The sequence below is a fragment of the Nyctereutes procyonoides genome, unplaced genomic scaffold (genome assembly GCF_905146905.1).
Source record: "Nyctereutes procyonoides isolate TBG_1078 unplaced genomic scaffold, NYPRO_anot_genome, whole genome shotgun sequence".
NCBI lineage: Eukaryota > Metazoa > Chordata > Mammalia > Carnivora > Canidae > Nyctereutes > Nyctereutes procyonoides.
In genome coordinates this window covers 9,756,140-9,779,474 of record NW_026575136.1, presented here as the reverse complement: position 1 = coordinate 9,779,474, position 23,335 = coordinate 9,756,140, and the positions used below count along the sequence as shown (strand labels likewise).

Below are 23,335 nucleotides of genomic sequence, written 5' to 3'. Positions count from 1 at the left end.
TTCTTACTTTATGAAATAAACAATTCCATAAGCAATAAAGAAAAGTTGAGTATCTCTGTAAATTATAAAGTGTAAAAACTTCTCTGACTTTTTTTTTTTTTGTGCTTCCATTTCCTCTATTTTGGATAAATGGCAATAAAGAAGGTTTTTGGCTCGTGCATGTTTATTTCCAACATAATATTTGAAAAGTTTGTAGTCTTGACAGCAAAAGGAACTTGGAAGGAAGAGCTTCTGGATAGTGAGATTGTAGGTTTGCATGATTCTGTTGATTTATGACTTAGGGGGTTGCTTACTTACCATCCCAGTTTGTTCTGTATTCATTAAGGAGAATGAAGAAACTGACATATGGGAAATATACCATTTCAGTTCCAGACACTCTGACATATTTTAAAGCTTAATAGATGGAGTTATTCAAATGCAAAACAACTACATTCAAGTCAGTACGCAAAAGCATGTTGAAATTTTCCTCTTATCAAAATATGAGGCAAGGCCTGCCCAGGTTCAAAACAATTACTTTTTTTGGTAGATAAACATCAAAAATAATTTTCTGCATTTGTTGGTGTTAAGATAAGGTGCTTTATCAGTGTAATAGTTGAGAATGATATGCTCTAGTAATATTTTGATGAATTACATGATTATAGTTAAAATGAACAATTTCATCATGCTTGAATTAATAATGGTACTATGATTTGGCAAGCACTCTTGCAACATTCTCTAACTCATTACTTCAGAAGATAGACCTGTACAGTCCGTCCATTGTTTTAGAAAATGTAAGTTGATATAGTTTCAAAAAAAGAAGGAGCTGGGGAATCATGTAAGCTACAGAAACTAATGCATGCACAGATTTTCATAACATCATTGTTTGATTACCTTACTTCTTACTGCTCATTTTAATATCTTGAATAACTAATAGTCAGAAAATAAAGAGGCATTTTTAAATATTATTTACCAAATTTAATTGAAAATGAGTCACACCTCAGGGTACTCCTGGTACACAGACATTTTATGTGTATGTATGTTATTTTACACTTAGATTTAAGAGATTAGGAAGGATAATATATAATCAATGCAACATTCAGTAGGGTATCAATCAAGTGAAACACACACATAGAGCTGAACATTACATAATTTCAGGCATAAAGAGTACAAATTGTGAATTGATTTAATATATTCATAACTAAGTGTTCTCCTTTAGTGTAACTTGTAATTTATTTCACAAAATTATTCTGTTCATTTTCTTTAAAACCTTACATGCCTGGATACGTCTTCTTAAAAGATACATATAAAGGCACTCTTTTAAGAATTTATACTTATATGTTGCATTGTAGATCAGAGGTAGTCAAAATTAACATTTCAACATCCTTTTTTTTTATAAATTAATTTTTATTGGTGTTCAATTTACCAACATACAGAATAACACCCAGTGCTCATCCCGTCAAGTGTACCCCTCAGTGCCCGTCACCCATTCACCCCCATCCCCCGCCCTCCTCCCCCTCCACCACCCCTAGTTCATTTCCCAGAGTTAGAAGTCTTTATGTTCTGTCTCCCTTTCTGATATTTCTCACACATTTCTTCTCCCTTCCCTTATATTCCCTTTCACTATTATTCATATTCCCCAAATGAATGAGAACATACACTGTTTGTCCTTCTCCGGTTACTGTGGCCAAGTTCAAAAAGGGTGTTGCCTGAGTTCTCCTCTGGGATTTTGATGGAATCTTGTCTCACATTTAGATCTTTCATCTATTTTGAGTTTATCTTTGTGTATGGTGCAAGAGAGTGGTCCAGTTTCATTCTTCTGCATGTGGATGTCCAATTTTCCCAGCACCATTTATTGAAGAGACTGTCTTTCTTCCAGTGGATCGTCTTTCCTCCTTTATCGTATATTAGTTGAGCATAAAGTTCAGGGTCCACTTCTGGGTTCTCTGTTCTGTTCCATTGATCTATATGTCTGTTTTTGTGCCAGTACCACACTGTCTTGATGACCACAGCTTTGTAGTACAACCTGGCATTGTGATGCCCCCAGATATGGTTTTCTTTTTTTAAAATTCCCCTGGCTGTTTGGGGTCTTTTCTGATTCCACACAAATCTTAAAATAATTTGTTCTAAGTCTCTGAAGAAAGTCCATGGTATTTTGATAGGGATTGCATTATACGTGTAAATTGCCCTGGGTAACATTGACATTTTCACAATATTAATTCTGCCAATCCATGAGCATGGAATATTTTTCCATCTCTTTGTGTCTTCCTCAATTTCTTTCAGAAGTGTTCTGTAGTTTTTAGGGTATATTTTGAGAACCATTTGAATGGTAAATGGTTCTCCAACCTTTTATTTGCAGGTTGTAGGTGTCCTTCTGTCTAAAATGAGTCTCTTGTAGACAGCAAATAGATGGGTCCTGTTTTTTTATCCAGTCTGAAACTCTGCGCCTTTTGATCAACATCCTTTTTTAACAGATATATGTGAATGTAAAGTTAAATTACAAATAGATTATTATTCTTTCTTGAAATAATGTGGAGATATTTTAATAAATATTACTTTAATATTACAATGAATATTCAAAACAAATCAATGCTCATCATTTATGTGCAGCTTTTTAGCACATTTTAAATGAATTTCTTATATGACATGTGGCATTTATTTCATTTTTCTTAAGAGAAGTATCTGGAAATTGTGCATCTATTTTTGATGCTTTTTTTTAGCAATCTCAAAGTGCATCTGTATTCTGAAATGTTTATCTACAGTTATTTAGGTGATATCAATAGGACAAAGCCTCATACACTGCAGAGTAGAATATTTCAAAACTGTCATGTCATTAAAATTGATGTTATATTTTTATCTTGATGGCTTTTAATATATGTGTTGTTTTGGATTTGAATTGTAAAATTGAACTAAAAAATCTTTATGTTTAAAAGACATTTACAAAGAAGGTTGTGTTTTTATCTCATTCTATACAAAAGTAGGTAATTATTCTCGTCTCCATCCTTAGACAGCTTTCCAGACAGAGTAGAAAAGGAAGATCTGATATCGTTTGGTTAATTTGATTACCTTACACATATTGGATGCTTCAAACCTTGGAAATACATGCAGCATCTTAGAATGCAATAGTTGAAAAGACAAAATGGTGCCATATTTTCCAGGATCATCTGTTTTAATTAAAAGAAATAGGTTTGTGTTCTTAAAAGTTGTATTTATGTGCATCCATAGGCAAATGACATCAACTAGATTCCACTTTTTTATGAAAGTCAACCTCGTGTCATTCATGAGCTTAGGGGGAAGTCATATTTGAGGTCAACGGATGATTGAAAATCGTGTGTGTATCTTGAGAGCTTCATGCTATAAGAAGATTAGAAATGTTAGTATAAGTAAGATTAGAGAATATTACTCTGGAAGAAGAAATGGTGTTTATATTAGTGTCTCATAGACCAGGGGCTAATCATAAGTCTTTGGAAGCCTGCAGAGGCTTAAAACTTTAAACAAAATTAATTTTTTTTTGTTTTTTAATATGTTTGCTTTTTATATTCCATCACTAAAACCCAAATATTTTTCACTGATTACTTCAAATTCTTGTGGACTGTTTTTATAAACCTTTGATTACTCTTAGTTGCATTTTCTGCTGCTTTGAACTACTAAAGCATATGTCCTTAAAATGACCTATGTGAAACTTTCCTTTCTCAAAGTGGCATAATTCATAACAACTGAGGAACCTTCTCACTGAGGAAACTAGAACTGGGTGGACTGGTGCAAATGGTGGCATGTCTACCACAAGCATTTGTTTGAAGGCATCATAGAGTGAAAAGGTTGTGAAGTAGTTCTGATTTAAGATATAGGACAATAAGGATATCCATTGAAGTGGGGTTCTTTTCCCAGAGGGACCTTTGCAAATTACGAAATAGGTGACTGGAAGGCTGATCAAGTAGTTCTGTTAATCCTTTCATGGTTTGGAACCACAATTTAGAATAGCAGACTCATGGTCTTGGTAACCCTTGTATATCCTCTTATCTTCTAATTGGCACACAAAATGAATCTACCTAGAAGTAAAGGTGAACTAGAAGCAGATGACCTCATACAGAGTTCAGCCCATCTACTAGCCACTTAAGTGGCCCAGAAAATTATTGCTCAAATTAGATTAAGGTATTCTGGATGTCAGTCTCCCCGCAGTGTTTAAACAGAGGAAAACAATATCCTAGACCTCAAAATATATCTACAGATAAGTTACCAAATACAGCATCAAACAGATCAAAGATATCCAAGGAGAGAAAGAAATATAAATGATAACCTATAGCAAAAAAGAGAAAATTGAAAGAGAACTATAGGAGTTTCTCATATTGAAACTATCAAGTATAGACTTAGAAAACAATGCTTACTTTACTAGAAGCCATTTTTAAAACATACAAGATTAATAATATTGACAAATAATTTAAAATTATAAGAAATTAGAAAGCTTAAATAAATTCAAATTTTAGAACTGTAAATTGTAAGAAACAAGATAAAGAAGTCTATGGATAATTTAAGCAGTAGAGAGATGTGAATAAAAGAGAACTAGAAATGTCTAAAAAGAGATCAAAAGAAAATACCAAAGGTGGATGGAGAGATAAAAAGAAAATATAGAAAACTAGATAAGAAACTGTGAAGTTATGATGATTAGACCTAGCATACTTTTATTTGAAGTCCACATTTCAAGTGATAATTGTTGAGAATTTCCCAAAACCTACTAAAAAAATCTTTCAAGATACAAGAGACCATGCAAATCCTAAGCAAGAACCTAAACAGAAACTCATACTTAAATAACTCATAGAAAAACTTCAGAAGACTACTGATAAGAAGGAAAAAAAAAAGAAGATAACTTAAGTGGAATAAGAAAAAGGAATTTTAGATGACATCTAAATAGAATCAATGAAAGCAAGAGTAAACTTTCTAATATGATGAAGAAAATAATAGATAATCCAAAAATTGTAAGGCCACTGCAGATTTACATCTACAGTCAAAATGAAATAAAGATTTTTTGACAAAAAAAAAAAGAAAAAAAAAACTTGAGGAAAAAGAGGGAAATAACAACCTGAATATTTGGTTCCCCTTATCAACCAAGTCTTTTAAAAGTATAAATAGTATTATATTTATATACATGGTTTTATATATATGTTTTATATATATAGCTTAAGCATAAATAGTACTAAAGAAATTATAGATTGTTTTGAGTCAAGCATAAGGCTCTACTGGATTTCTAATATGTATGCTTATCTTATGTAATTCAGTTATTGTCACATAACATATATTAGAGTATGACAAGAAGTATAATTTAGAGTCAGATGTGAGAAAATCTATATAAAAATATAATTTGTTGGACCCTAACTTATACCATTCACAAAAATGAACTTGGAATGGAACAAGGGATTAAATATGAGACCTGAAACCATAAAAGTTCTAGAAGAAAGCATAGGGAAAAATTTCCCAACATTGGTTATGGCTAGGATTTATGGGATATGACTCAAAAGCACAAGTAACAAAAGCAAAAAAAAAAAAAAAAGAAAAGAAGGGCTGTATCAAACTAAAAAAAATTTTGCATAGCAGAAGAAACAACAAAATGAAAAGGTGATTTACTGAATGGGAGACAATATTTATAAGCCACACATTTGATAAGGGATTAATATCCAGAATGTATGAGGAACTACTGCAATTCAACAGCAAAACAAAAACAGAACCCCCAAATAATCCAAATAAAAACAGGCAAAAGATCTGAATACACATTTTTTTAAAGAGGACATGCACATAACGAACAGACACATGAAAGGTGCTCAACATCCCCAGTCCTTGGGGAAATGTAAATCAACAGCACAATGAAATATCACCTCACACCTATTAGAGGGCAATTATCAAAAAGAAAAGAGATAACAATACAGGCATGATGGAATATTATTCAGCCATAAAGAGGAAGAATATCCTTCCATTTGCAACATGTATGGACTTTGAGGGCATTATGCCCTGTGAAGTAAACCAGACACAGAAAGACAAATACTACATGATCTCACTTACATGCGGCATCCAAAACTAAACTCATACCAGAGTAGATTGGTAGTTCCTATAGGGAGGGGAGGGAGAGAGATGTGGAGTTGTTGGTCAAAGGGTGCAAACTTGTGGCTTTTTGTTTTTGCTTTTGTTTTTCAAACTTGTGGTTTTAAGACGAATAAGTTCTGGGGATCTACTGCACAGCATGATGACCTATAGTTAACCAACTAACTTAATGCAGTAACAGTTGAAGTTACTATGAAAGTAAATTTTAAATGTTTTCACCATAACGTCAACAACAACAACAACAACAAAACAGTAATTATGTGAGGTGAAGAATATGTCAACTAATCTTATCGTGGTAAACATTTCACAATATATGTGTCTGAAATCATTACATTGTACACCTTAAATGTTCACAATGTTATATGTTAACTTATATATCTCAATAAGGCCCAAAGAATAAAATAATCTCATATATATGTATGTATTTCAGCTGAAATTTGAAAGATGAGCAAAGTGAGTGACATGAAATAGAACTTTAATGTTTTCATATTAAGTGGCATGACTAATATACTGGGTTCGTGAGTCCTGATCTGGCATATTCTTATATAATACAAAACAAGGATCCTAAATCCTCCACAGAATCTATTATTATTTATTTAATGTCCACTATCAGCAAAGTCACCTGCCGGACATTACCAAGGGGAATTGAGAAGGGAGCAAAGATGATCATGACATGTCTTTATCCTGGCAGTTTTGCATCTAGTGGAAGTGAAGTTGTGGGGTGGCCATGCATCAAAAAGACATCCGAAGTGAACAAGGGTGAGTGGATTACATGCTGACTATGGCCCAACGATAGAAGTCTCAAACTTTTCATGCTTCTGTCTCTCAGTGTAGCCTTTTTTTTTTTTTTTTTAGAGATGCTGCCTCTCAGTTTTAAATCATTTATGACTTAGCATGTATGTCTACACCCTCTCTGAAACTTTGAATCCATTTGTTATTTTTAGAACCTCAGAGTATTTTGAGGCTACTCTTGATGAAATCTTACCTCCTGAAGATTCCCTTGAATCGCCCATCTTAAACTTCGGTGATAGATACTACTTTCTAACTTTATATTGTCTTCATACTATAATCATTTAAAATCCATGGGTTTATTTATTTATTCATTATTTATTTATTCATTATTCATATAAAATATAAAAATGAATAAATAAACCCATGGATTTAAAAAAATTAAAGATTTTATTCATTTATTCATGAGACACAGAGGGAGAGGCAGAGACACAGGCAGAGGGAGAAGCAGGCTCCATACAGGGAGCCCGACATGGGACTCGATCCCAGGACTCCAGGATCACGCCCTGGGCTGAAGGCAGACACTCAACCACTGAGCCTCCAAGGCATCTCTATTTATTTATTCATTAAGTCATTCAAAAATGTTTGGTTTTCAAGGATATTACTAGTATTTAGGATTGAGAGAAGATGAATGATATAGATCTTATATAAAGGTTTGGCTTATCTTGCTTACTAGTCTCTTCTCCTTTTTGATTCATATTACATTGAGCTATTTAAATAAAGTCTGCTGTCTATAGTGAGTAGAAAATTGATGTCTTTTGTTGCTGTTTTCAGATGTAATGTATGTCCAGTAGTTCCAACCATGGTTCAACTGAGTGAACCATCTGTGGGCACCCTATGTCAGTGTACATACATTAAAATATCAAATTATGAGACCTTAATTAATCCCTTGAAAATAATGTTTGTGTAGGTTTCAGATTCAAAGTAATTGGAAAAAAATTTACTCTTGCTAATGGAAGAGGCATGATGATAAGCCAGATATTCTTCTATGCCAATTCTTTTTACAGATGAATCAAAACAATCTGAAAATTGTATTAACTACTGTGTTATAAAGTATGCTTAGTCTTAGGATCTTCATGCATATGTCTTAAATTTATAAGTTAATTTGTCCACTGTCCCAGGTAAATTATTATGATAGAGTAAACATTTAAAAATTCTAAATGCTTAATTAATATTTAGTTTTTTTGTTCTTTTGTTTTTTTTAGAATACTAATATAAGTTCACTGTGGAAAGAAACAGAAACTACTATGAAGCAAATAGAGGTTAATTTAAAAATACTGATTATCCCACCCATCAGACATAAATTTAATATATTTTTTCCTACCAACATATGTGTGAGTATATTTATGAAAATGAGATTATGCTGTAATGGAGATAATACCTCAGAGGGCTGCCAGTAGGATTAGATGAGAGCATATAGCAGAGTGCCTGGTATAACAGAAGTGCTCAATAATGTAGCTCTATATGGTAGTATTTACAGTTTTTAAGACTGTACAAAATGAACATTTGTTGTGAACAGATATTCTTTTACAACTCCTGTTTCTTCAAATTTATTGGACTATATTCGGTTGTGTGGATAAGTCTATTTTCCCTATTACTAGAAATGTTTCTAATTTTTTATTATAATAGATAACAATGGAGCACAACTCTTTGTGTCTGTTGATCTTGTTCATTTTGTTTTGCTTGTTGATCTTTTTAAAACAAATTCTTTAGAATACCTTCTTTAATTTTTATAACCCGACAACACAAAGCTCTGATATGTTGTAGTCCACTTTAATTTAAACATTTACTGTTCCCCAATAAAACAAGTACCTCACATAGATTTAGTTACGACTTCACATCCTCCGTCTTATGTGCCATGATAGTCATATAGTTTATATCATACAAAATATTGTTATGTTCATATGCCAGTTTTAAACTCGTTACCTCTCAGCTCCAAATCTACGCTGCGTTGCCCTGCTTGGTGATACAGAAGCTGGACTTGAAAACGTTTCTCCTTTGCCAGTTGGCTCAATATTACATATTTATCATTTCTGATCATTTTATTCTAAGCTAAAGTTTGGTTTTCCAGCAAGAGCATGTTTCTTCATTGTGATGAAATCTGGTTAGTAGTTTGTGGTGTGCAAGTGTGAGTGGTACAGAGTTTTGTTTGTTTGAGTCTGAAAACCTCTTTATTTCACCATCATCTTCAAAGCAAATTTCCAGTAGCTATACACTTCTAGATTAACAGCTGTCTTTTTCCCCTTTAGTACTTTAAATATTTCAATCTATTGCCTTCTGGCTTCCAGTTTGGTTGATATTCAGCCATTAGTATGGGGCTTGACATTTTGTTTCTGGCTTCCTATAGAACTTTATCTTTGAGTATGATTCTTAGCAATTTGGCTCTGAGTAGTTTTTTTGTGTTTTTCCTACAGGATTTACTGAGATTCTTGAATCTATGGGTTGATTCACAAACTATTCAATTTTTTTTCAATGCCATTCTGCTCCTCTTATTCTAGGAGCCTAATTAAGGCTTGTCTGATCTTTCAGTTGAGTCTCACCTACTCTTCTCCTCTGTTCTGACTTCCCTTTTCCATTTAATTTTTTCTCTGTACTTCACTTTGAATATTTTCTATCGACATCCTTCTCAGTTCACTAATCCTGCTTTCTGCTGTGCGCAGTCTCTTGTTAAATCTATTATATGAGATTACCTTCAAACTTGAAAGGAAGTTCTTAGTATTTTCTATTATCAAGGCATAATCTATATTTGGTGTACAATACGATGATTATTGGTGCAAGTGTACACCTTGATACAGAAACAGGTAAGATATAGCTAATTTTCAACATCTCAGAAATTCCCTTCACATCCACTGTCAGTTAGTTTTCACATCTCCTAAGTAAGGTTTCTTCTCATTTCTGTAATCAGATTGATTATCTCTGTTCTTGAACTTCGTATAAATGGAGTCACACAGTGTGTACTCTTCTATGTCTACCTGCTTTCATTCAACGTGTTTTTGAAATGTACCCATGTAGTTTCAGGTGGTAGGCTATTACTTCTCCTCCTCCTCCACCACCTCCTACTGTGAGGTAATATTCCAGTGTATGAATATATCAAAATTTGATTACACATTATCTTGTTGATGGACATCTAGGTTGCTTCCAGCTCATAGATAGCATGAACAAAACTGCCACTCAAATATTCTTATACAAGTTGCTTTCCTTGTGTATATATAAATTTTCATTTATCTTGGAAAAATACTTAGGAATGAAATAACTAGACCACATGGTAAGTTTATAATTAAATTTATAATAAAATTCCAGCTTTCTAATTGGTTGAACCACTTAATACTCACCCAGTAATTAAAGAAAGTCCCAGTAGCTCCACATCTTCACCAACATTTGGTGTTATCATTTTATTATTAGCCAGTCATTTATCTTCCTTTTATAAGTTTCTAAAGGATTTTGCGCATTTTGGTTGGGTTATTTTTTTGCTACTTATCATAGCCTAAATACAAGTTCTTTTTGATACATATGTATCACAAATATTTTCTTACAATGTGTGACTTGCCTTTAATTTTTTAATGATGTCTATTCATGGGGAGAAGTTTTTAACTTTGATAAAGTCAAGTTTACCCATACTTTTACTCTTATGGAATCTATATTACTGTTTTCTCCCAAATGTTTATGGTTTTGCTTTTAGATTTCTGTCAATAATTTATTTAAAATGAAGGGTTTTTTTTGGTATGGTATGAGGTGTCAGTGAAAGTTTTTCTGTTTTGTTTTTGTTTTCTGATACATGTATTTAGATTTTCTGGGACTTTTTTTTTTATCTATTTCCTTGGTCCTTTTATGAAAATCAGTGGTATTCCTGATTCTATTCTGAATCACTAAGGGAAAACCAACATCTTAACAAAATGAATCTTTTGATTCGTAAATGTATATCTACTTTTAAGAATTGACTGGTGTTACTTTGTCTAGAAAAATTCTTAGACTCTTGTATATGGTTTCCTGCTGGCTAAGGTGATCTTCATTTGTGCCATCATATGTGGAAATCCTGTATTTATTCAACTTACTGGTTTATGCACATTATCAATAATCATGAACCCTGTCTTATTTATTTGATATTTTTTGTTCTCAGCTGAAAGAAGCTGATCCAAAGAAAGCATTATTTATATAGTTAATGGACTTCAGCTGTTTTGTTAAGATGATGTTTTGATTTTATTTATTTAGAGCATGTGAACAGGGCGGAGGGTGCAGAGGAAGAGAGAGAGAGAGAATATTAAGCAGGCTCCATATTCGGCATGAAGCTTGATCTCATAACCCCCAGATCATGACATGAACCAAAATCAAGCATCAGACATTTAACCAATGGAGCCACCCAGGAACCAGTTAGAGTGAATTTTTAAAGTATGCAACTAGACAACCTTAGTTTCTACAAACTTAGCATAAACAAAAATGTAGTTTATTCTTTAATAATGATAACAGTTTATTTATTATACTGTTTTAGGAGGAAGTTTATATATTTATGCATTTAAATATTAAGAGCTAGGTATTACTTTTTAGGCTGAAAATATAAAGTGCAACATAATCCATAACCTTATAAACATGTCAGTAGTATGATTATTAATTGTTTAAGCAATGTCCTTTCACATCTCTAAGCATATTGAAATGCAAGAATATATTACTCTGTATATTTGCTTCTAGTTTTCATTGGTTTCCTTGAACCTTATAAATAACATAACTTTTTATGGGGATATCTATCTTAATATATATCATTAATCCGTTAAATACTTTCTGTTGTATCTCTTTTTTACACTTTTTGTGTTTTTAGAATATTCAACTTAACCCTTTCACTTCTATCCCCATTCTTTTATTATCACTCTCCCTTTTGAATCCCTCTGAATGAGCTTCATCTTATTTTCCGTTTCGCTGACTTCAGTTTTATCTATTCTTCAGTTCTATCTATTTGAACCATATATCGAGTTTTCCATTTTAACTGTGATATTTTCACATACAGAATTCCTAGTTGTTATATTTTATTATTTTTGGTTCCCTTTTCAAGTTTACAATATCCTCCTTTGAGTATCTGAGAACATTTAGCATGCTCACTTAAATGTTAGATCAGTGTTGACGTACACGTTTGCAGTTTGTTATCTTTCTCTTATATTTGTTGAGCTCGCAAGGTGTCTTTTTACTTTTCCTTGTGAGTTTCTATAACCTTTGGGAATTAGGCATCCTTACTAGGTTGTATACTTAGGGATGGGCAAAAAAATAGAGGGCAAAAAAATATCCACGTTCTGGTCTTTGTCCCTCTTGGTGACTTTAGAAGGTAGGGGACATGCCAGAGAACAAAGAACCATTGTGGTATAATTTGTACATTTACCCAGACACTGATCTTTTTAAAGAGGTATTTCCTCCTTCTTCCTTACCTAGCCAGCACTATTCCTGCAAAGGGCAAAGTGAGGGAAAAGGAAATGCCTCTACCAAAACTTATGGCTATTTTAATTAAATCAGTGATAGCTAATCTACTTCTCTTCTAGGTTTTTCTGCTTTTTATTCCTTCCACCTCTCTCTCCACTTCTCCACCACTTCACCACCTGTACACAGCCTTACCCATCATCTTTTGCCTCCACATACCCACAAACCCTTCTGTGACTTTTGCTGGATGGCAGATCTATTAATCTTTCTTTCTGGAAAGTCTTTATTGAGAAGGAGCCAGAAGACCATATTATTTCACCATCTTCTCAGAAACTACAACTTGGAACAGTCCCTCAAAGGGACTATGTGGAGTGATGGAGGCAGAGAAATTAAGAGCTCAAAGTATTTTTACCACTAGCTTCTCAGAAAAATAGTATGCTAAAATTAAATGAGCAACCTTTTTCCTAGAGTTCTTTGAGGACAGATAGTGCAATATATGTTTTTTTCTTTGTATTTCCCCATATCAGGATTTTGTTCCAAGTAGGAGATCCATAAATATTGTGAATATATCTTCATAGAATAATGTTATTAAATGTGAGAGGCCTGGGATCAAATAGATTGGAATACCTAGGAAACCAAAAGAGAATATAATACACTTTTTTGAGGGTTTCATAATAACAAGTAATTGAAAATTTGTTAATAAACAATCACCTTGTGACTATGATCCTTTGTTCTTAATTATAGCATGCAGCCAAGACTTCAGCATGTGGCACGACACAAATAAAAACTGATGTTTTAATGGTTTCTTAAACAGAGATTTTTGTACTTATTAATCTGATATTCTGCGGATCTCTGAAAGTTAATACACAACAAATAAGTAAGAAGTACAAGATGTGAGGATTTCTATGAACTTGGTCAACACTTTTAAAAAGAAATGCAATCTGATAATAATTCTATTGGATTTTCTCCAGTTCTAGATGGTTAAAAAATGAGGGGGGAATTCAGTGAGAAGAGATCGCATTCACCCATCCATTTAAAATCAGTGCTTTATTTCCACAGGCTAAAAGAGTTACAGTTGCACTGTTCATTACTTTGGAAGTGTCACATTTCCTAGTATGACAAGATGTATTATGGATGGGGGGGTTTACAGATGTGGAGAAATCACTTTCCAAGTTTTTTATTTGACTTTCTCCCCTTATGCTTCTTTGTACTTTAGCGGCCAACCTTGGGATAATGGGATTACTTTATGCTTTCCACATCAGGCTCTGGATGAGTGCACAGAGGCCAGTGGCAAGAGAAATAAGATGGCTGTAAAAATGCAAACATTGGAAGTTAAAAAAGGTGCACCCAATAACTTGCCCCTAAATTTAAAGGGAACTAAATGAGGAACTTCTGGACAATTTATCTTGCTGTTTACTGATAACAAGTCACTTTGTTTTTATGTGCTCAGTCTAGTATTCCATAATTTATTTGAAAGAAGATGAGAAATAATGTAGATAAATGATGAAGTGTCAGGGTCTGACGCTCTTAAATGAAGCTATTATGGTCAAAGAGAAAACGTAAAACCTGCGGCTCATTATGAGAGTGTTCTACTTGTCAGTTAAGTGAAAAGGCCTGGAATGATTTCCAGTTTATTTGTCATTGCAGTTATTAAAGCTGTCTTTTTGGTGCCATGAAAATGAATTGAAGACTTTATTCGAAGTAAATTTGTACTAAAGCTTTCAGATGTATCTTATGTGAGCTCAGTGAGGCAGGGAAGCAGCTTAAAAGCTGAAATATTACAAAGAGACAACTACCGAAGTCTTTGAAACATACCAGGATATATAAATGGCAATAAATAAAGTGTTTTCTTGACTAACAAACTTTTTGAGGACACAATAGAATAAGGTTGGCAATGGGATATAGCACATGCTAATTGTTGGATATATTTCATTCCTATAAGGAAGAAACTACCTACTTTTTTGTGTAACACTTCTATCAAACTGTCTTTCCTAAGATTGATTTCCAAGAAAAGCAAAAGGATGTATCTTTTTAAATAATATCTACTTATAAAAATGTAATGAGGATTAATGGAACAGATATATCAAAGAAACAGAAAGGTCTAGCGTTTTGTTTTGTTTTGAATAACAGGAAGTGTTGAGCTATAACAACAACCTCTTAGAAAGTTTACAAGGTAAGAAGTTCAGAAAATCTGAGTTGCATAATCTGTTTTCCTCATTGAACTATTGGACTGCAAAAGGCTGCCCCTCAGTATAAGGAATGAATATAATTATTGACATTTTTATCTCACACGGCTATTCTTAAAATACTTGACATCCTCGCCAAGGTGTAAGAATAGCTTACATTTTATCTCATGTTAGAAGGAGATCAAATCGGTTGGACTGTTGATATGGTTGAGGTGGAATTTTTTTTTTTTAAGCACACACAAAAATAAACTCTTTTGTGTTTTCTACCCCATGACCTAGAAGGAGGCTTTTCGTGTTCATTGTACTAGTCTGGCAATTAAAAATACTTTTTGTATAGTTTAGCTGTGCTTTTTGATGAGTGGCAATTAATAGATATAGGTAAAGGACAATTGAAAGACTTTTTCTGCATCAGTTTCCATCCCTCTGCATGAAACTAGACTCACTAAACTGAATGTTTTATTCCAAGCCTAAGAAATCTCCCAGTCTTGCCTTTGAACTCTTTATTGTGAATATTACAAATGTGTGACACATCTTCAGGGTCAGTTTAAAAACAAAATGGGTTCTACATCCCTCTCAGAGGTAATCCATCTTGGAGGTAATCTGTCAGTGTTTCCGTCAGATTTTATAGCCATTTTCTGTGATATTGTCAGAGAAAAGATCTACCAGGCTCTTTATTATATGCCTTATTTTCAGGCATTTAAATGTGCAACAAAACCTTCCTTTGAAATGGAATCCAGTGTTATATTTGGGATATTTCAAATATTTCTGTAACTTTTATATGCTAATAACTGTAAGTCCCAATGATTTAAAAATAAATGTTATACAAACTCATAGCTGTGATGAGACGATGGAGAAGTCTACATCATAGCAATTGCCAGTTAAAGGTGTAGAGTTTAGATTAGATTCAGACTGATTCAGATTCAGACCATTTTTAAATGCCTCAGAAGACTTGTAAACAAACAAAATGGTTGAATTCTTTGGTTAAGCAGTTATTTGGGGAGAATTTTTTTTTTTAATGATTCATGTTTTAATGTTTTTGCGTATAGACCTACCTTTTGTGTGTAGATAGACTCATATGTAGGTATACAAGGTTCTTATGTTTTTGAACATACTCAAGTTTTTCTTTCAGGTTAGTTGATTTACTTTGGGTGGTCAGTCAAATATATTTTAATCCATTTTAATTATTTAATAAACAGCACTAAATTGTCAAGCACTAAATTAGTTGACTAAAATGTCAAGCACTAAATTAGTTGGATTATAAAATTAACAGTTTTTATTTTTCTTGAGATCATGGAATTGAGAAGGATGCAGAGGGACGTCTGGGTGGCCCAGTTGGTTAAGCATTGGCCTTGGCTCAGGTCATGATCCCAAGTCCTAGGATGAACCCCACATCTGGATCCTTGCTCAGCAGGGAGCCTGCTTCTCCCTCTTCCCTCCCTGCTGCTCCCTTTGCTTATGCTCTCTCTCTCTCTCTTTCTTTCAAATAAATATATAAAATCTTAAAAAAAAAAAAAAACAGAGGAAGAAGGAGGCATATGTATAATTAAGGCCAGTTAAATGGATTTAGAGGCATCTATTTCAGCCTAGCATCATAGGTAAGCGAGGACTCATAGTGGGGAAGATTCCTGACCTTGAATATTGAGGACACAGGAAAATCAACCCATGAGGAATAGGTAAAAAGTATCTTATGTTCATTGTTATATGACCAGCAGTCTACCTGGCTGATTTCTTGCCTCCCATGACACTAGGCCATATTTCTTTGTTAAAAAAGCCCTGGGCTTTTTCTTCCCTGAAAAATACCTAGAATCAATGTGTCATTAAAATCGTACTCATTTTCCTACTTTATTTTTATAAATATGTATTTACAATTCCACAGAAGTTTAATCAGCATGTGTTTATTAAATATTAACAATGGAAAACAATAAAGAAATTTGGAGATACGCATAATCCTTTCCTACATAAATTTATAGTCAACAAACTTAAAAATGAAAGAATATCTTTTTTTTAATGTTCCAGTTGCTTTTCTGAAATTTCCAATTTTCCACTTTTCTATAAAAGCATGAGAAGTAATTTGCGAATTAAAGTACAAGTCATTTGGTATTATAGTTCTTATTAAGGATTCCATTGTCAGATTAGTTTCCTTTTTGTAATATATCATTATAAGATATTAATCAATTAATAAATGCTTATTGCTAGTTTAAGTATCATTCTCAAGAAGGTAAATTTATGCTTCTAGACAAATATTAAATGAATATTTGTCAAAGATTCTGTTTAACCCATTAATTGATGACTGAGACAGTAAGTTTAAATCAGTTCAAAGGTCATTTGATGATGTGGGTGTAGAGGTAATTTATTTATTTATTTTTTTAAGATTTTATTTGAGAGAGAGAGAGAGAGAGCATGAGCAGGGAAGAGGGGCAGAGGGAGTGGGAGAAGCAGACTCCCCACTGAGCAGGGAGCCCAATGAGGGGCTTGATCCCAGGACTCTGGGATCATGACCTGAGCCAAAGGCAGACACTTAACCAACTGAGCCACCCAGGTGCCTCAAGCAATTTTAAAAAGAAATATGATGATAAGTTTCTTGAGTTACATGTAAAGCTGGTTAATGTCTTATAAGGCAATAAATTATAACTTTGGGGGTTATCTCTTCCTTTGGACAGGAGTTATTTTCACCTGTACCTGACAAAAATTTATAAATGAACTGTTTTTCTTACAGATCGGAAAATAGTTAAGTAAATATGAAATCAAACAATAGAAGAATACCCAGTTATCTATTTGTTGTTTCCAAACTTCAGGTAATTTTTCTGATAGTTATATGTAGTCACTGTGATCCTTTTCTTCAAAAATATAACTCTAAAGTTGCCACAGTAGCTTATCAGTGTGGCATGGTTAGACTGGTGAAGCATTGCCATAGTGTACCAAAATAGATACTGTTCTTGGCTTTCATATTTGGTCAGCTACTTAAAATTATTGGTTGGGTCAGCATCTTATTTGACATTTGAATATTTTTCTAATACACTTTATGAAAATGGCCTGATAAATGTAGTTACATTAATCCCATTAAAAAGAAAGTTAAAACTTAAATCTTAGTGATGCTTATCTTAAAACAATAGGTGAATAAAGGAACAAGGAATTCCCTCACAACAGGGAATACATAAAAAGTTCCTTACGGGGTGTTTGGGTGACTTGATTAAACATCAGTCTCTTGATATTGGACCAGGTCATGCATGATCTCAGGGCCCTGGGATGGAGCCCCTGGTCCCCTCCACACTGCTTTTCCCTCACCCTACCCCTCTGCTCCTCCCCCTACTCCCTCCCTTTCTTTCTTCCTAAAAGAAATAAATAAAATATTTAATAAAGAAGTTTCCTTACAGTTACCACATGTGTGTTGTTATGTATTGAATTGTGGCCCCACAACATTCATATGGTGAAGCCTAACCCCCAATATGACTATATTTTGAGATAGGATCTTTAAATAGATAATTAAGACAAAGTCCTAAGTGTGGAGCCCTAATCTGAAAGGACTGGTGTCCTTTTAAGAAAAGGCAAAAAATATCAGGGGTGTGTGTGCATAGAAGAATGATCATGTGTAGACACAGCAACAAGGCACACTGTACAAACCAAGGAGAGAGGCTTCTAGAGAAGCCAACCCTGCCAGTGCCTTGATCTTGAAGTTCCAGCCTCCAGAATTATCAGAAAATATATTTTTAATCCATCCGGTCTGTAGTATTTTGTTATGGCAAGCCCAGTAGACTAAGATGGCTTTTATTCACTAGAATATGTGTGGCATTAAGCAAACCTATTTTCTGTAAGAACTAAAGGTAGTATCTTATAATTTAGATAAATTCAAATCCAGTCAGTCATAATTCCTTCAATATGCAGATAGGGGGGGATTCCCTGGATCTCTCAGTGGTTGAGGGTCTGCCTTCAGCTCAGGGCATGATCCTGGAGACCTGGGATCGAGTCCCACAACGGGCTCCCTGCGTGGGGGTCTGCTTCTGCCTCTGCCTGTGTCTCTGCCTCTCTCTCTCTCTCTCTCTCTCTCTCTGTCTTAAATAAATAAATAAATAAATAAACAAATAAACAAACAAACAATTCAGATAGGTTAGGAGAAACTGGAAAAAATAGCCAAATAAAACTATGTATAAAATAGCACCAAAATATTTACTGTAAACTGTTGTAAATTCTTAGCTCATTCCTTTGTCCTTACCAGAGTGTCTCTTCTATTTTTTAAAAACAATTCACCCTCCTTTCTCACTTCTCAATATGAATTTTCTCCATTCCCTGAACTGAAGCAAGGATAAATTTCTTGTTTCTTTCAATTACTTCTCAGGGAAAATACTGCTAGTTTTAAAGAGACTGACTCCATGGGACAGCTGGTCTTGTTTCTTAATCCCAGTTTGCATTGCTTCTGGCTAGATCTACTCACCAGAAGGTGTTGAATTAAAAGGATGATTTGAATCACAGTCTTATCTTACTAAGGTTTTGTGCAGCAATGTTTGTTTGTATTTCTGCATCAAGCTTAGAAATAGACTAAATATGACAAGCATGCAACCACTCTCTAGGCTTGAATACGTTGAGGAAGCCAGACCCTGGCTTTTGGTCAGCTGTATTTTGTTTTTCCTTTGGGGATGGGGGACTAATCTTGAGGAAAAGAACCTACGTAAATATGACCAAAAAAGGCATTCATTTTATCCTGTTGATACTCTCAAGAAAATTGATTAAAAAATTCTGACTGGATTCCTAATTTTCTAACAAGCTGTGTATTACTGTTACTTTTCCTTGTCTCTGCTTTCCTTCTGTCTATTCTTTCTTATTTCTCTTTCTAATTTGCCTCACACTTTTTTTTTTTTTTTTAAATAAGACCATTTAGGTTCATCCCACTAATTTACAGTTTATGACTTCAAAGCTCTCCGGGCAACTTTTCCATATGATAAAAATGTAATGCCTGGTTGTGGAAGTGTCTTCTGGAAGCAGTATCAACTGTTTTCTATGGCCCAGGAAAGGAGAGTCAGCCACCACCATCGCAAATGCTCATTACATGAAATAAAACATGGGCATATGCTTGTTTGCTTAGCTCATTTCTTAGAGCCTCCCCTCTACTTCTAAATTATCAAGATTAAGCCACATGTAAATTGATGGGAATAGCAATTTTTTCATATGTTTATCTTTGCTTTGAATAGTTAAAATCAACTCTCAATCTTAATTGCACTGATCTTATTGAGCTGGTGAGAATGTAGTTTTCATGGTTCCATACGTTGGATGCATATAGTGAGCCTAGGGGAATTCAAATGACTTCTTCAAGATAACCCAAGTGCCTTTGGAGGAGTCTAGCTCCCAGAACAGTGATTTTTCCATTTTGCTACATGGCTGTAGAAAACCCATACCTGATCTCAAGTATATTTTTCTAAATAAAGGGTAATCAACAGTCAGACACATGGTAAATATATTTGGCTGCTGCTGTTACTCTGGTGTGCTATTATTTGGGGCTTATGAATAGAAAATGTAAAGTAATCTCACAAGGAATTTTATTCTAATGTTTTTTCAAAGAATGAAAGCTTTTCTTTCAAAGGAGTTAGGATGACAAAAACCTAAGATTATTAGAAACCTAGTAGTAGATCTTTCCTTGGCAAGATTAGGGTGAGTTATTACCAGTAAGTGGTAAACAGGGTTCATTCATTTTCCTTTTGTAAGTTGAACTTCAGAGGAGCAGTTGCCAAAGGCTTTGTAGCATATCATTCAGTCACAATGCATTGGATTAAAGAAATATGGTACCTTCCTAGCCTTTCTATCTAGTCCCTCTACTCGGATTAAACCTTAAAACCTTAGATTTTTTTGATAAAATTCTACAAATAGATGTTTTGATTGTTAAAATTCTACAAGTAGTCACGTGTTGGTGGAAAAATTTAAAACTTCTTGTTTTTCATCGATGTGCTAGGCTGTTTTATCCAAGAAACTATAGGCATTAAAATGCCTCTTCTTACATAATGTCAAAATTCTTAATATATTCTGCAATTTATACATAGCCATGTCAAACATTTTATTCCCTGGAGTGATAACCTTATTGACTGTGTGTGAAACCTTGCCTTATTATTTCTAGATACCAATTTTAGTAATTTGGTTTAAGAAACCACAATAATAAATGTTCAAGAAGTAGACCCACAGGAGTGCCGGGGTGGCTCAGTTGGTTAAGCATCTGACTCTCTTGATTTCCACTCGGGTCATGACCTCAGGGAACAAGCTCTGTGTTGGGCTCCACACTCAGCTGGGAGTCTGTGTTGGGACTCTCTTCTTCTCTCTGTGCCCCTCCTCTCTCTTTTTCTTTCAAATAAATCTTTGGGGAAAAAAAAAAAAGACAAGTAAATGCTTTCTACTCTCTCTTGCCTCCTTATGAATAAAGGACTTTTCTACTGTATAGATTCTGTGTGCTTCTTACAGAAAGAAATTGTCTCTCTCATGACAGATGTTCTCCCTTAAAGTATCTGTGTGGACCAAATCCCAAAGGTATCATTTGACTTCCTTATGAATGCACTATTTTTTCCTGTTCATTAATGGGATAATGTAATCTTTACTTCTTAAGATATGGGACATTGACTTTTCACAATCAAAATATGTTTCATAATGTATCATTGAAAATGAAATGAAGAATTTAGGGATGATGAAATCACTTCTTAAAGACAGCTCTATTTTGGTGTTGGTGTGAGAAGTCTAACAAGAAAAAGAAAACTTTCATACCCTAAATTTAAGATGAGCAGAAAAATGAAGCAAGCATATATGGGATTCTTCAAATTTTTAAGTGAGTGAATATTTTGATTAAGTTTATGTAATCCAACTTCATGCACCTCATACTAAAAGACATTTCCCATCTTTTATTGACATGATTTTAGTCCTAGGATGTCTATATATAGCAAAGTGGGTATGTTTATTCATTTATAGAAAGGAATTTTATAAGAAATTATTATTTTTTTTTCTGTTAAAATTTGTCATAAAGACCATATTCCTTATTTTGAAGCCTCAGTTCCAACTTCAGGGTTTTCTTTTATGATGCTGACTCCAGTGAATACAGTGCTATATATATAAGTTAGGTTTCTTAGAATTATAAGTAACTGGATATGTAGCTAAAAACAAACAAAAATCCTGCACAACGGTAACCAACTTGTAGAATGCAGTAAGTATGTGAAAAACCAAGAATCCAGATAAGGAACCTCAGCTAGAAGCTTTCACAGACATTCTGTTTAAAACACTGTAGTAAAATTGACACAGTTTTAAAGATTTTCTAGAAATTTGTCCCCTCAGTTACAAATGTCCAATATCTAATGACACAGAGATTAGCCTGGCTCCTGCACAAAGATGACCTGCCAATTCATGAAATGTTCCATATTTTTCTGACGTGATTGGCTTTCTACTGCCGCTGGCAAGGAGAGGGGCTCTGAGGTCATGACAAGGAGCAGAAAAATACAAATGAGAAGAAGGAGGAAGCCAAGTAGCTTTGTGGCTTTCCGTCTAACCTTTTTGTCCTCAGCCTGTGTCACACCGTACTGGCATGTCCTCCTGTAGCAGTCACAGGTTCTACTACCAATGGCCTCCCTTTTTCCTGAGTCTCAGTGCTTCCTTCCCCTCAGAAAGCCTCTTTCCTTCTGGGTCCCTCCTGGGAGTGTTTTGTAGTCCTGTGGGACTCACCCCAAAGTATTAATAGTAGCTTTGTAATAACCAAACAAAAACACACACATTTTAAATTTCTGAGGGGGGAAAAAGTCTGATTTTCTTGTTGACTATGGTGCCTACTTAAGCATGAGAAACAAATTTCTGTATTACAGTTGTGCTTATGTGCTAGTGAGAGTAGGGCAGCTTTTAGTGAGAGAAATTTCCAGAGAAGGGGGTTGGTCATTGTGAGCTTTGAAGCCTTTCCAAATGCTGAATAAGTCAAATCCAAACAAGTGACAGTAAGGATTATGATGGATATTCAGAAGTATGAGATCATCTGAGTATGAGACCCTGTCTCTGAAGAAATTATAACCTAATTGATTATGGCAGCATAATAGTAGGACTGATGGAAAATAGAACAAATTATTTAAATAATCACTTAATAAAATAAAATAATAAAATAAAATAAAATACCCCAAATGAAGCATATAGTTTATTGGGTATATATTGTACAGAGGGTAAGAGGGAACAAGTCAGAAAGATTACTTTCTGTAGGATAGCTAATAAAAGTTTTGTCATTGATATAATATATACATTGTTCTTTTAAAGCTGAGTCCTTCAAAAGGCAAAAATTTGTTCAGAAAGCATTTTATTTATTTATTTTGTTTTAGATTGAAGTAGAGTTTATAATATTAGTTTTAGATGTACAACATAGTGATTCCGCAATTATATACATTGCTAAATGTCATCATAAGTGTAGTTACCATCTGTCACCATACAAAGCTATTTCAATATTATTGACTATATCCCCCCCATGGCATTCTTGTTATCCCTCTGACTTATTTATTTTGTTACTAAAATTTGATACCTCTTAAACCCCTTCACCTTTTTCACCAATCTCATCACCTCCCTCCCTTCTGGCAACCTCTAGTTTGTTCTCTATATTTATTAGTCTGTTTCTCTTTTTTATTGTCATTTATTTTGTTTTTTAGAGACCACATATAAGTGAAGTCATATGGTATTTGTCTTTCTCTGTCTGACTTATTTCATTTAGCATAATACCCTTTAGGCTCATCTATGGCACGCGTGGCAAGATTTCTTTCTTTTTTATGGCTGAGTAATCATCCATTGTGTATATATACTATATTTTGTTTATTATTATGTCAATGGTTGCTTCTACATCATGGCTATTATAAATAACAGTGTGATAAACATTGGGATACATAGATCTTTTCAAATTAGTATTTTTGTTT

General features: G+C 33.9%; 1 long non-coding RNA gene and 1 pseudogene across 1 annotated transcript in view; both read left to right on the top strand.

Moving 5' to 3' along the window:
• LOC129495520 (uncharacterized) overlaps nucleotides 1–23,335 on the top strand; it is a 332,901-nt gene that overhangs the window by 264,612 nt on the left and 44,954 nt on the right. The window lies entirely within an intron of this gene.
• LOC129495632 (U6 spliceosomal RNA) lies at nucleotides 21,725–21,823 on the top strand (annotated as a pseudogene).